Source organism: Rhinopithecus bieti, unplaced genomic scaffold (assembly GCF_001698545.2).
Source record: "Rhinopithecus bieti isolate Rb0 unplaced genomic scaffold, ASM169854v2 scaffold_24392, whole genome shotgun sequence".
In the NCBI taxonomy this organism is placed as follows: Eukaryota; Metazoa; Chordata; class Mammalia; order Primates; family Cercopithecidae; genus Rhinopithecus; species Rhinopithecus bieti.
In genome coordinates this window covers 854,465-868,699 of record NW_016812542.1, presented here as the reverse complement: position 1 = coordinate 868,699, position 14,235 = coordinate 854,465, and the positions used below count along the sequence as shown (strand labels likewise).

At 34.8% G+C, this 14,235-nt stretch overlaps 1 long non-coding RNA gene across 2 annotated transcripts in view; it reads right to left on the bottom strand.

Moving 5' to 3' along the window:
- Positions 1-5,203, bottom strand: part of LOC108545027 (uncharacterized) — a 49,906-nt gene extending 44,703 nt beyond the window's left edge. For both annotated transcript variants that reach the window (XR_001890015.1, XR_001890016.1), the window contains exon 1: positions 5,114-5,203. This is a non-coding gene — a long non-coding RNA (uncharacterized LOC108545027). The remainder of the gene's footprint in view (positions 1-5,113) is intronic.
- Positions 5,204-14,235: the final 9,032 nt, after the last annotated feature.

Below are 14,235 nucleotides of genomic sequence, written 5' to 3'. Positions count from 1 at the left end.
GCACTATTAAAACAGATGAATAAAAGTATTTTTCATTTCTGAGCTTTGTTTTGCCACACAGGATGTGCTACCTTTAAAAAGTTTTAAAGCATCATTTTCTAAACTTAAATTTTACCATGCAATTTCTACAGGGTGTGAATTAATTTTTAAAACTATAAAATTGTAATATCTTCCAATTATTGTGCAACAATACCTGATGGACATCGGAAATGCCAGGAATTTAATGGAAACATTTAAACAAAAACTTTTGCATAGTTGATAAATAAAATGTACCATGATTTAATAAGCACAGATAATAACATATTTCTTCTTTTGGATATATATATATATAAATAAATGTAGCTTACATTTTTGAGTTCTGACAATCATTAAAACTAAGTATCAGAATTGTTTTATGATATAAATTTTTAACAATAATGAAATATATTCTTAATATTTTTCTCATAAGAAAATATAAGTATCTATAAAAAACAAAAGTTTTGATATTTTACTTTACATAAAAATGTTTCAGAGAAATTAAAATGTTTTGAATCATTCATAAATGAAATGAAATATATTATAAATTATATTTAATATTTGCTTTATCCTTTAATCTTCAATTTTGTAAATATTTTATTATATTTGATTACATTTAAAATTTATATAATTTATAAACAAATAACATTCAGAAATCAGAGGTGAAGGTATACCAATTTCTATTGATAGTTGTGTACTAAAATGCATATTCAGTGGCCTGCACAACTATCTATTGGAGGCATTGAGAACATACCTAAATTGGTTGAAGACTTATTCTAAATAAACTCTATGATTTGTCATTGTGTTTTTGGTTTTTTTTTTACCATCCTAAGTTTATTATTTGCAGCAATTCTACATTATTCCAGGTAAAACTACTCTTTCTTTAGGAGGAGTTGGAACTTTCCTGTTTTTGTAAATAAAGTTTAATTTGGAAACCCAGACCAGAACTATTCTTAAATTGCTTTTTTGCTTCAGAATTTAGTGGGAGATGAGCAACAATGTTAATATCTAATTTAATAATTTCTACTACAGATTAAACCTATTTCCTATTATTAAACATTGATAAAAATACATATGACTCTGAACTTGAATATGATTACTAGATCCTTACCTGTAAAAAATAATTTTGCCATTTATAATTTGATTTTTAAAAATGTTATCTATTATTTCTCTCCTTTTTGTTAATTTGTCTACTTTTTGTATTAATGCATTTGTGGAGCAATCAATTTTTTAAATAATCATTTTATTTTGTGTTTTGGAATAAGGAGTTAGCGAATACATTTAGAAAATACTAGATGTAGGAAAAAAATAGAAAGTGGATAACTTAGAGTTGCTTAAAATTGCTGTGAATCCCATCAAAAAGCTTATCCACCATGAGCAAGTAATGTCTTTTTGTTTGTTTGTTTGTTTGTTTTGAGTCAGACTTTTGCTCTTTTGCCCAGCCTGGAGTGAAATGCTGTGAGCTCGGCCCACTGCAACCTCCACCTGCCAGGTTCAAGCGATTCTCCTGCCTCAGCCTCCTGAGCAGCAGAGATTATGGCGCTCGCCACTATGCCCAGTTAATTTTTTTTTTTTTTTTTTTTTTTGTATTTTTTAGTAGAGACAGGGTTCCAACATGTTAGCCGGGCTGGTGTTGAACTCCTAACCTCAGGTGATCCACCTGCCTCGGCCTCCCAAAGTGCTAGGATTACAGGCGTGAGCCACTGTGCCCAGCCTGATCAAGTAAGCTTTTTTTGAACTAAAGACAGTAGCCACATGGCTCTCTCAATAGATGCAGAAAAGGCTTTTGATAAAATTCAACACCACCTTCATGTTTAAAAAAACAAACAAACAAAAAAACCCTCTCAATAAACTAGGTTTTGAAGGAACATACCTCAAAATAATACAACCTATCTATGACAAACCCACAGCTAACATCACACTGAATGGGCAAAAGCTGGAAGCAGTTCCCTTGAAAACCAGCACAAGACAAGGATGCCTTCTCTCAACACTCCTATTCAACATAATACTGGAAGTTCTGGACAAAGAAATCAGGCAAAAGAAAGAAATAAAGGGCACCTGATATGATTTGGCTCCGTATCCCCACCCAAATCTCATGTCAAATTGTAATCGCCACATGTTGGAGCAGGGGCCTGGTAGGGAGTGACTGAACCATGGGGGCAGTTTCCCCCATGCTTTTCTCATGATAGTAAGTGAGTTCTCATGAAACCTAGTTGTTTGAAAGTGTGTAGCGCTTCCCCGCTCTGCTCTCTCTTTCCTGCTTCACCTTCCACCATGATTGTGAATTTCCTGAGGACTCCCAGTCATGCTTCTTGTACAGTCTGTGGAAATATGAGTCAATTAAACTTCTTTTCTTCATAAATTACCCAGTCTCAGTAGTTCTTTCTAGCTATGTGAGAATGGGCTATACAATATTCAAATAGGAAGAGAGGAAGTCAAACTATCTCTGTTTGCAGATGATATGATTCTATATCAGAAAACTCCATAGTCTCAGTCCAAAAGCTTCTTCAGCTGATATGCAACTTCAGTGAAGTCTCAGGATACAGAATCAACGTTCAAAAATCACTAGCATTCTTATACATCAACAATAGACAAGCAGACAACCAAATCAGGAAGGCAATCTCATTCACAACTTCCACAATCAAAATAAAATATCTAACAATATAGCTAACTAGGAAGGTAAAAGATCTCTGCAATGAAAAATACAAAATACTGCTCAAGAAAATCACAGATGACACAAACAAATGGAAAAATATCCCATGCTAATAAATAGGAAGAAAAAAATATTGTTAAAATGGCCACACTTCCCAAAGGAATTTATAGATTCAATACTATTTCTGTCCAACTACCAATGACATTCTTCACAAAACTAGAAAAATCTACTTTAAAATTCATATGGAATCAAAAAAGAGCCTGAACAGACAAGGCAATCCTAAGCAAAAAGAACAAAGCTGGAGGCATCACATTACCTAACTTCAACCTGTACTATAGGCCTATAGTAACCAAAACAGCATGGCACTACTACCAAAACAGACACATCAGCCAATGGAACAGAATAGGTAGCCCAGAAATAAGGTCATACATCTACAGTCATCTGATCTTTAACAAAACTGACAAAAACAAAGAGGAAAATACTCCCTGTTTAATAAATGGTGCTGGGATAACTGGATAGCCATATGCAGACAATTGAAAACTGGACCCCTTCCTTACACCATATACAAAAATCAGTGCGAGATGGATTAAATACTTAAATGTAAAAATGTAAACTATAAAAAGCCCGGAAGGAAACTAAGCAATATCATTCTGGACATAGGAATGGGCAAAGATTTCATGATAAAGATGGCAAAAACATTGCAAAGAAAGCAAAACTTGACAAATAGGATTTAATTAAACTAAAGAGCTTCTGCACAGCAAAAGAAACTATCAAGAGAGTAAATAACCTACAGAATGGGAAAACAATTTTGCAAACTATGCAACTAACAAAAGCCTAATATCCAGCATCTATAATGAACTTAAACAATTTACGAGAAAAAAATATCCAAACACCATTAAAAAGTGGGCAAAGGACATGAACTGACACTTTTCAAAAGAAGACATATAGCTGGGTGCAGTGGCTCACGCCTATAATCCCAGCACTTTGGGAGGCCGAAGCTGGTGGATCACCTGAGATCAGGAGTTCGAGATGAGCCTGGCCAACCTGGTGAAATCCTGTCTCTACTAAACAAAAAATTAGCCAGGTGTGGTGCTGGACACCTGTAATTCCAGCTACTCGGGAGACTGAGGCAGGAGAATCGCTTGAACCCGGAAGGCAGGGGTTGCGGTGAGCCGAGATCTCGCCATTGCCCTTCAGCCTTGGCAATAATAGTGAAACTCCGTCTCAAAAAAAAAAAAAAAAAAAAGACATACATGCAGCCAAAAAGCATATGAAAAAAAGCTCAACATCACCAATCATTAGAGGAATGTAAATCAAAACCACAATGAGATACCATCTCACATCAGTCAGAATGACTATTATTAAAAAGTCAAAAACAAAAGAGAAAAATGAATGCTTATATGCTTTTGGTGGCAGTGTAAATTAGTTCAACCACTGTAAAAGCAGTGTGGTGATTTATCAAAGATCTAAAAACAGAACTACCATTTGATCCAGCAATGCCATTACCGGGTATATACCTAAAAATATATAAATCATTCTATTATAAAGACACATGCATGTGTATGTTCATTGCAGCACTATTCACAATAGCAAAGACATGGAATCAACCTAAATGTCTGTCAGTGGTAGACCTGATAAAGAAAATGTGATACACATACACCATGTAATACTACGCAACCATAAAAAGGAATGAAATCATGTCCTATGCGGGAACATGGATGGAGCTGGAGGTCATTTTCCTTAGCAAACTAATGCAGGAACAGAAAACCAAATATCGCATGTTCTCACTTACAAGTGAGAGCTAAATGATGAGAACACATGGACACAGAGTGAAATAACAGACACTGAGGTCTACTAGGCCATGGAGGGTGGGAGGAGGGAGAGGATCAGGAAAAATGACTAATGGGCACTAGGTTTAATACTTGGGTGATGAAGTAATCTGTACATGTACCCCTGAACGTAAACTAAAAGTTAAAAAAAAAGTGCTGTGAATTCTTGGAGACCTGAAAAGAAATAAATTGGACTAGAAATCACATGAATTTTGAGGTTAGTAATATGCATAAATGTGATCATTTGAGCAGTAGCAATCCATCTCAATAATAAAAAAAAGTCTTCTTTAACTTAGGAAAGACAGAGATCATTATTTATTATAACTTTATAACAAATGAAAATAATTCTCAATATCATGACTAGTCCATATTTTATAGGCAAAGTATAATTAACAAAAATGTTTTAGGAATCGAAATTGTTGGATGTCATTTTTGTAAGAAAGAAAGACACAATAGAAATGATGTATATATACAAAAACAACATATATATAAGGTTTTTTCAACCTGGCTAAAGTAATTGCACTTTCTAAAATAACTACCTTTATTAATGTTTTAGTAGCTTATCAAGAAAACTCTCTATAAAGTGAAGAAAGGGAAAAACTTTCAAATGACTCACTGAGTTACTCTGTACGGACAGCAGATTGTGCAGGATAAATGAGCCCTGGGCCTGAATGCTCTCAGATCTTTCAGGGGATGTTGTGGCTTCTTACGGTTTCAGACTTGACTATGGACCTCTATTGTATTTTGCACTTGCTATATGAGGTTCCGATAAATTGTCACAAGCTTTGTGGTTACCAAAACCACCTTGAGAAATATGAAGAAGTAAAGGAGGGAGAGAGCACAAAAGTAGAGGCCCAAATGAAGTATTTTAATGTCATAAATTCCATAAGCACCTCTTCCAGCATCATCAAAGCACTTTTCCTCAAGCCAATTTTATTCTATTTAAAGGAATATATGAAGATCTTGCATTCTAATTTAAGTCTTAGCTCCTAGCTCCTTATTCCTATCTATCTGACAAACTTATCCTTGAAGATCCAGCTCATCTCTTACCTCTTTTGTGACGACATCCATAAGGAACCTAGAATACTTTATGTAATGTTAACACACTGATTATCTTATGTTTAAAACCTGTCTTCTCAGTTGGAGTATGAGGCCTACAAGGCAAGGCACATACCTTATTCCTCTCCATATGCCCAATGCTTATAACAGATCAGTTCAACATTGATAAATACTTGACAAATAGAAAAAGGAAGGGGAGGGGAAGGGAGAGGAGAGGAGGAGAGGGGAGGGAAGGGAAAAGGAAGGGAAGGAAAGGGAAAGGAAGGGAAGGGGGAAAGAAGGAAAATAATGAAGGAAGGAAGAGAAAGAAAGGAAAAAAGAAAAAGAAGGAAAGAGGGAAAGATTAAATGAATGGATAAATGAATGAACAAGTGATGTTTAGAAAAGGCATTGGATGTGTTGCTAGTTGTTATTAGAGATTTGAGAAGAGTATAGCATAGTTCTCATTTAGTAATCCGTGTTAAGCAAGCAATAGACTCAGCCTTAGCCTTGTATGGAGTGAAAGCTCAAGGAATGGCCATGTATTGGAGCCAAATTTAGTAGATAGAAATAAAAATTTAATACTAAATCAAAGCTAGGCGGATCATTAAATAGAACTCTCAATCCAGAGGACCAAAGCCAAAAGTCAGAACCTAAGTAAAAAACAAAGAAATGGAAACAAGAAAAACTAGATGAAAGAAAAGGAAGAGAAGCAGAACCAAGAGAAATCCCTAAGGCAAAGGGAGTAATTACTACAGTTATTCATGTGCTGCTAATGACCTTAGCATTCCATAGTGACTAAGTGACTAAGACTTACATCCTGGAATAAGTTTGCCTGAATTCTAATACTGGTTCTATTGCTTACAGATTCCTTACCGTTACATGACACTTTCCTCATTTATAAACCAAGGATGATAATAATACCTACCTCATAGGCTTATTGTGAGAATTAAATAAAATGTGGCTATTGTTATTAGGAGGTCCTCAATCAATTTGAACAAATGAAGTAAAATGAGAAGTTAAAAAAAAATGGCTTATTAATAGGATAATAGTATGTATCAGTTTACTTAGACCAGTCCTGGTTTATAAGTTATCCTGGTGCCTTGAAGTAGTATGTTCTTTTGCTGTTATAAAAACTTTAAAAACAAAATGCCTAAGAATTCTGTAGGATGTCAAGTTATGAAATAGTATTTTGAAACATGAAATAAAATACACAAATTTTAAAGAAAAATACTAAATTACACTTTATCAACATTTAAAATTTCTGAACAAAAGATAAACACCCCAAAAGATGACCAATTGTTCCAGTAATCAAGAAAATTCAGATAAAAGCACAGTGATAATTTGCTTCTATAATAGCAGATAGGTGGTTACAGAGCAAACTTCCCACGGGACCAAATAGAACTGGACAAATTGCAAAAGTTTTACAGTAGGTGGAGTATGCCCTTCAATTACAGTGCAAAACTAGAAGTCAGTAATCAAAAGATAACTAGAAAATACCTAAATATTCAAGAGTCAGACAATATATTTCTAAATAATCCATAAGGTAAACAAGCAATCAAAATGGCAATGTTGGCAAGTGCAGTGGCTCAGGCCCATAATCGCAGCACCTTGGGAGGCCAAGGTAGGAGGATCACTTGAGATCAGCAGTTTGAGACCAGCCTGAGCAACATAGCAAGACCCTGTCTCTAAAAAAAAAAAAAAGAAATCAAAAAATTAGCCAAGTGTAATGATGCATGCCTGTAGTCCCAGCTACTCAGAAGACTGAGGTGGGAGAATGGCTTGAGCCTGGGAGATCCAGGCTACAGTGAGCCATGACTGTGGCACTGCACTCCAGCCTGGGCTACACAGTGAGATCTTCTCTCAAAAAAAGAAAAAAAATAATAATGTTGTCAATGAGAATCAAAATATGGCCTATCAAATTTTGGGAAGTAGCTAAAGCCATGCTTAGAGGAAGATGTATAGCATAAAGGCATATGTCACAAAAGCAGAAAGAGTAAATAATTAATGAATGATTTTTATTGATCTAAGAATCCATTTTAAGAAATTTAAAAATAACAGAAAATTAAATTTAAAGAAAGTAGAAAAAATAAATAAATATAAAGGTGGAAAGAAATGAAAGAAAACAAATGTACTATAGAACAAATAAATCCAAATGTTATTTTTTAAAAGACATATAAAAGGGATAAACCTATATTAATATATATTTTAAGTGGCAAAATAACTTATGTCAGGAATAAAAGAGCTCATCACTATAGATGTTTATTCCAGAAAGGAATTTATACTCAAAGATCAATTAAAGTAATTCACCATATTGACATAATAAAGGGAAAAATGGTTATATGATCATTTCAATAGATACAGAAAAAACATTTGACAAAATTCAACATCTGTGCAGTGCTACTCCTTTTTGGGTGGATGGGATTGCAGAGTCTTACTCTGCCGCCCAGGCTGGAGTGCAGGGGTGTGCTCTCTGCTCACTGCAACCTCTGCCTCCCAGGTTCAAGTGATTCTCAGGCCTCAGCCTCTCAGTAGCTGGGACAACAGGCATGCACCATCACACTTGGCTAATTTTTGTATTTTTAGTAGAGATGGGGTTTACCATGTTGGTCAGGCTGGTCTTGAACTCCTGACCTCAGTTCATCCGCCCATCTTGGCCTCCCAAAGTGCTAGAATTACAGGCGTGAGCCACTGTGCCCGGCCTTCTCTTTCTAAAGTAGGACTACAAGGGAATTTCATTAATTGGATTCTTTTAAATGACAGCAAGCATTATATTTTATGGTTAGATATTAAAAGCTTTCCTTCTTGGCTCCCAAATGAGACAAGAATATCTGATATCATTCTTCCAAATCAGAGTAGAAAACTCAGAATCATATTTAGGTTAAAATGCATGTTGATCTTAAAAGCATCTGAACTTGTTTTCTCCAGGGAGTGGACGAGGCAAGGAAAAGAAAGAAAAGGCAGACGATAATTATATGTCACTGAACCTTTGTTCTTTTCTTAATGCAAAAGAGATTTAAAAGACAGAAAATGCAAGTAGAACCAGAGGCTGGTGTTAAAATATAGATGCTTTTGGTGTGAAAGAAAGAAAACATGGCAGAAAGCCAAGGAACTTGAGGTGATTTAAAGAGTCACAGGAAGAAAGGCAGACCAGAGCCTGGGAAATGAAACACTTGGAGACTGAAGGAGTAGGTTTCTGAATGTGCCTATGTTTTATGTCTTACTTCTATTTCATTTTTTATTGTGGTGTAATAAATGCTCCCAAATCCCGGTACAAATTAGATTATTTGCTTTCCACTGATTCAGAAATAGTCATTGTGCCTTTGACTAGGATAAAAACCTTATCAAAATAAAGAAACGAAATGGCTTTAAATGATTCTAATTTCTTTCAAAGCTCCCCCAACACACAGAAGAAGATAACCGCTTCCCTCCAATATCTTCCTAACAAAAAGAAAGTCAGTCACAGTCTGAATTCAATAGAAATATATGAACGTAATAGTAAGCTAAAATAGTAGTAAAAGCCTAATATTAAGTGACTATTTATAAATTGATATTTTCAATTTTCATGATCCATACTACAATAATCATTAATAAGCCTACTTATTCCAACAAATTCAATAATTTAATTTCAAGTGAGATGGATATTATTCTCTAACGCAGTTCTTGCAAGTTAACACAAACAAGTAACTTTTTTCCAAAAGAACTTTTATAAAAAGGCACACCACACACTTGGAGTTTGTATCTATGTTTACTCCCTGTTTGTGTTAAATTTGTGTTACGTTAAATACAACACTAGAATTGTTATACAGACTAAATAGCTAGTATGTTACATTTTTCATCTGGACATGTTGTTGTCTTATAGACACAGCCAGAAATTCTTGGCAAAATCCAAGGCCCCTAGGTATACCATAGGTCAGTATTATATAGACTATGTAATTCTGGATTCAATCACAAATGGGCCATTAAAAGCTAACTTTATAAAATAAATAAATAAATAAGACCACCAAATCTGTTGGCTGAGTTTTGCCAGTGCATCTAGAACTGAACCTCACCAGCCCATTATAATCAGGACTGTAAATTGCCTGTTATTAAATTGTTTTTCCTGTGGTAAACAAAGATACATTGAAGTCAGGCAGGTAACAGCATTGGCTCATGATTCATTCTGCAGACTTTATGGAGCCAAATTGCGTGTTGCCAATCAATATGGAGCCACACAGTTGTTTTTAAATGTCTTGCCACAGGAATTGGCTTGCAGCCACCATCGTAGCAGGGTGGTGTAAGGAAGCTGATACTGGAGGAAGGGAGTAAATGCTGTTTCCTCTCTGGAGTCTGTGTATTTGTATATTTTGCTATACGATCAGTATTTTGAAAGACAGCTATAAATTTGGAGCCCCTCAGGTCAGAATGCTTAGAATATGGCTTTATTCTAGAGGACAATTCTGATTTAAAAATCCTTGCTTGAACTCCTGAATCTCCCTATGTGTGTATCATAAAGCTAAAAAGAGGTAGAGTCCCAGATTGGGATTTCTTAGATTTCAAACATTTGGTTTATGGATTTAAATTTTTATTGTATTCTATAATTTTGGAATTCTCTACACCTTGGCAATTTTGCAGTGTGTGCAATATCACCAGCAGAGAGGGACCCATGTTTTAAATATCAAAATCCAAGAAAACAGAAAATAATTAAGCTGATTATTACAAGGAACTCAAGTATATATTCCATTTCTGAATTGTATCTTTAGAGCTTTCTTTCCTGCTTCATGCATTTTATGTCCACACAAGAAAACAGTATTCTTGCTATTTTACAATGTTTTTTTCAACAAATAAATCCAAATAGGCTATTTATATATCTTGGTGATAGAAGAAAATATTTATCAAAAGGCCATTATAAGCAATAGGAAGTAGAGCACTTATGTATGATTATTGCATTTGGAGATAATTTTATAAAGCAGAAAGCCAGATTTTTGAGAATTCTATCCCCTATAAATAATCTGTCATAAATCACTGAAGATTTTCTGCTCTGTCCTACTTTGTGAAATCAAAATCTCTTGGTAGTCCAATCAAAACATGCATTGACATTTCTCATATTGCATTTTTTATCCCTCTATTATGACTCAGAACTCTGTAAGGTTGAGCAGGTGTATCTAGGAATCAAGTAACATGAAACTTTGTCTTTCCTAGTTACGTTTTTTCATTCCAGATATATAAGCTTTTATTAATTTTTTTCTCTCTGGGGAACATTATATCTTCCAAATATTTGCAATACATTTTATAGTTATCCACATGAGGCCCATTAGTTGTTCAGATGAGGGGAGAGTGAAGTCTGGCTATATATCTAAGGATACTTAGATACATACTCAAGAAGAGTTTCAGTCCACCTATGTTGTAAAATGTCTTAAAAACATGTCCAGATATCATACATCTCTGATAACCCTTTGAGCCAGGACATTGCTCAATAGTTTTGCATTGGAAGTATACGGCATTTAATTGAGTTGGTGTTTCCCATTACACTCACCGACATACAAATATCAACATTATCAACTCCTGCCTTTAATCCACAACTGGGAAAGACTGTGTGGTATAGCGTGTTATTTCCCAGATTGGGTTTATACACATGTCTGGAGGCATTTAAAATATGCAAGAAGGTCTGGGAAGCCATGGGATGAATATGAGACATCTTTTGGAGTGGCATTTTTTCTTGAAGGAGGAAAATAGTCAAAAAATTTAATTTAATTCGTAAGTTATAAAACATAATATTGCAGCAAACATGTAACAGGATAATAGTACACTAATTTGTACAAAGTTAAAGATAATAGTGAGACAAATGACATTTGGATATTTAATATAAATGTCATGCTTCAGCAGAATATGCTCAACTACAGCAATACATAGCATCCAGGCTGGACAGTTTTTTCTGTTTTTAGGACTACGTTGGTACAGAAGTATGAGAAGTGTGATAGAGTGAAAGTAACACCAAGCTTGATCTTTCCCCCTTGCTAGTGGTGTGAACTTGAAGTCCTGCTAAAAATCTGTATGTGTATATATGTACGTATATATACATATATATGTATAAGTATGTATGTATATATACGTATATATGTGTATGTATATATGTGCATATACGTATATGTGTATATGTATCTATGTACATACATATGTATATATGTATATGTATCTATGTACATATGTGCATAAATATGTATATGTATATGCATCTATGTACATATATGTGTGTATATGTATCTATGTACACATGTGCATACACATATGTATATATGCATGTCTATACATATATGTGTGTGTACATATGTGAACATAGATACATATATACATATATATACATATATGTACATTTATGTGTATATATACCTATATGTATAAAAAAGTCCAAAATACTGTCATCAAACCAATATCGTGAGTTTTTTTAAAGAATCAAATATGATAATGTGGCTGAAATTCCTTTGCCACCTGAAAAAGAAGAAAAAAAGTGGATTTTTCCCTTTATTATTTTATTTAGCAGACATTTATTAAGCTCTTACTCTCTGACAAGACTTCACTAAGTATGATTCTTCTCTTCAAGGAGGCTACGTGCTGAAATAAAGGAGACTGCAGTGATTCGATCACTTCAATACAGTGCACTGAGGCCACTGATAGGTGTTTGTGCTGAGTTGGGTGATGACATTTGAGGAAAAAACCTGAATGTAGAGGAATAAGCCTCAGAAGACAGCTCAAGAAAGAGACATCTGGGCAGAAGGAACACTAAGAGGCCTGCAGGTAGAAGCACACTTCATTTGTTAGGGGGAAATTATGTTTGAGGAACAGCATTTTGAGGACTCAGCACAGCTGCATGGTTTTCTCCGGCAATGTGTTTAACATGGAAAAGAAAGGTAGTTCGATTTTACGAAGGTTGAGGTGTATCAGGGTGACTACAAAAAGGCCTTTAAATGTATAAGCAAAGGGATTTTTATGGAAGAATCGTAGACTCTGAAAAAAGACATGGAGGAAGTCACTGGGACAGAACATGGGTAAAGGCAATGGACAGGGAGTAACATGAAGGTGGAGAACTACCCAAGTGAGACACTAAAGTACAAAGAACATTTGAGGATTTGGCACAGAAAACCAAAAAACAGAGATAAAAGTCATGGGAAAATAACACCATATAAAGCAATAGGTGGAGTAATAGTCCAGTTTTGTAAATCTAAATAATACTTGGAAGGATACATAACAAAATGGTAATAGTCGTTATTGCAGGATGACAGAATTATGAGTCAGTTTTATTTTATTTTCCCTGTCTTCTATATTTTCCAAATTTTCTTCATTCAATATATATTGCTTTTGTAATTGAGAGAAAATTAAAAACAGATGTGGTATCCCAGAAATATGAGAGTAAAACCAAACAGGTAATTAAAGACAATCATTCCCAGACCCGAAGAAATGGAGAGTGATATTCAGCACCACGGAAGCATCACAAACTGATTCCAAGATAGACTAAACGGCCACATCTAGTGCACTTCCTTCATGTCTGCAACCTCCCCCAGCCTCTCTTCCCTCTCCCGGAAACACACAACAAAACTCACACATACAGTGAGAAACTCACACACTAGCACACACACACATTCTCACTTCTGTACTTCCTTTTTCTTAAGATGACAGGAAGCCCTAAATACCATTAACATAGGCAACCACACCCCTTGCATCTCTGAACATTTCTGCATGGCTCTGGACAGTTTTTGTCTGTGCCCTTTGTTTTCACATGGTCGGCTTTGGAACAGGTAAATGTATTGGGAAGGCCAACTTAAGCCAGAAAATGTTTCTGTTGCATAATTCCAGTTTCCCTCTCCTGCCTCCAACTTCCGACCCCATCTTCACTTCCAATAAAACATATTAATAAAGATAAGTTTATTTTCCATCCAGCTTTGGGAGTATGATTTGACGAAGGGACAACAGATGATCCCCTAATCAAATTTCACTAATGTTTCTCTGAGTAGTTCATCAGTGCCACTATCCAGGCTATTGGGGTTTTAAATTTTAAAACATCTAATTTAAATTCAGGAACATGTGCAACCAATGTATAGATTGCTCAATCTTTTTATGAACTATTTTTAAAATATTTATTTTCTTTCCACTAATCCTAGCTCTTTGAGTCTTCTTCCATTTTGGATGGTTTATCCTGCGTCATCCAAAGGCAAAGTATCTTTCTTTAGTTATATTGGTCCTTGGAAAGGCAAATTTGTTTTGTTTAAGCTGCAGATCCCCAATTTCAGTTTCATTTTAGCTTCAATTGGATGAGTTTCCCTAGATTTGGTACTCAAGGTTCTCTGACTCAACCTTGAATTTGCTTTCCTAAATCATTTAGCTTCAATTCTGTGGTTCCCTGCATCATTTAATCTGCAAAATGTAGTCCACATGAGTTCAAAACATACTTATGATCTTGAAGGAAACTAAGACAGTCTATATAGGGAGATATATATATGTGTGTTATATATAAAGACATATATACATATCTATATATGGCATTATATGTATACATATGTTATATATATGTTATATATGAATTATATGCAAAACATATTTTATATACACACACACACACACACACACACACACACACACACACACACACACATGCTGAGAAGGTGTTAGCAGGGAAAGGAATGAACCTAACTCTGGATCAGACAGACTGCAATCAAGTTCCCTCAG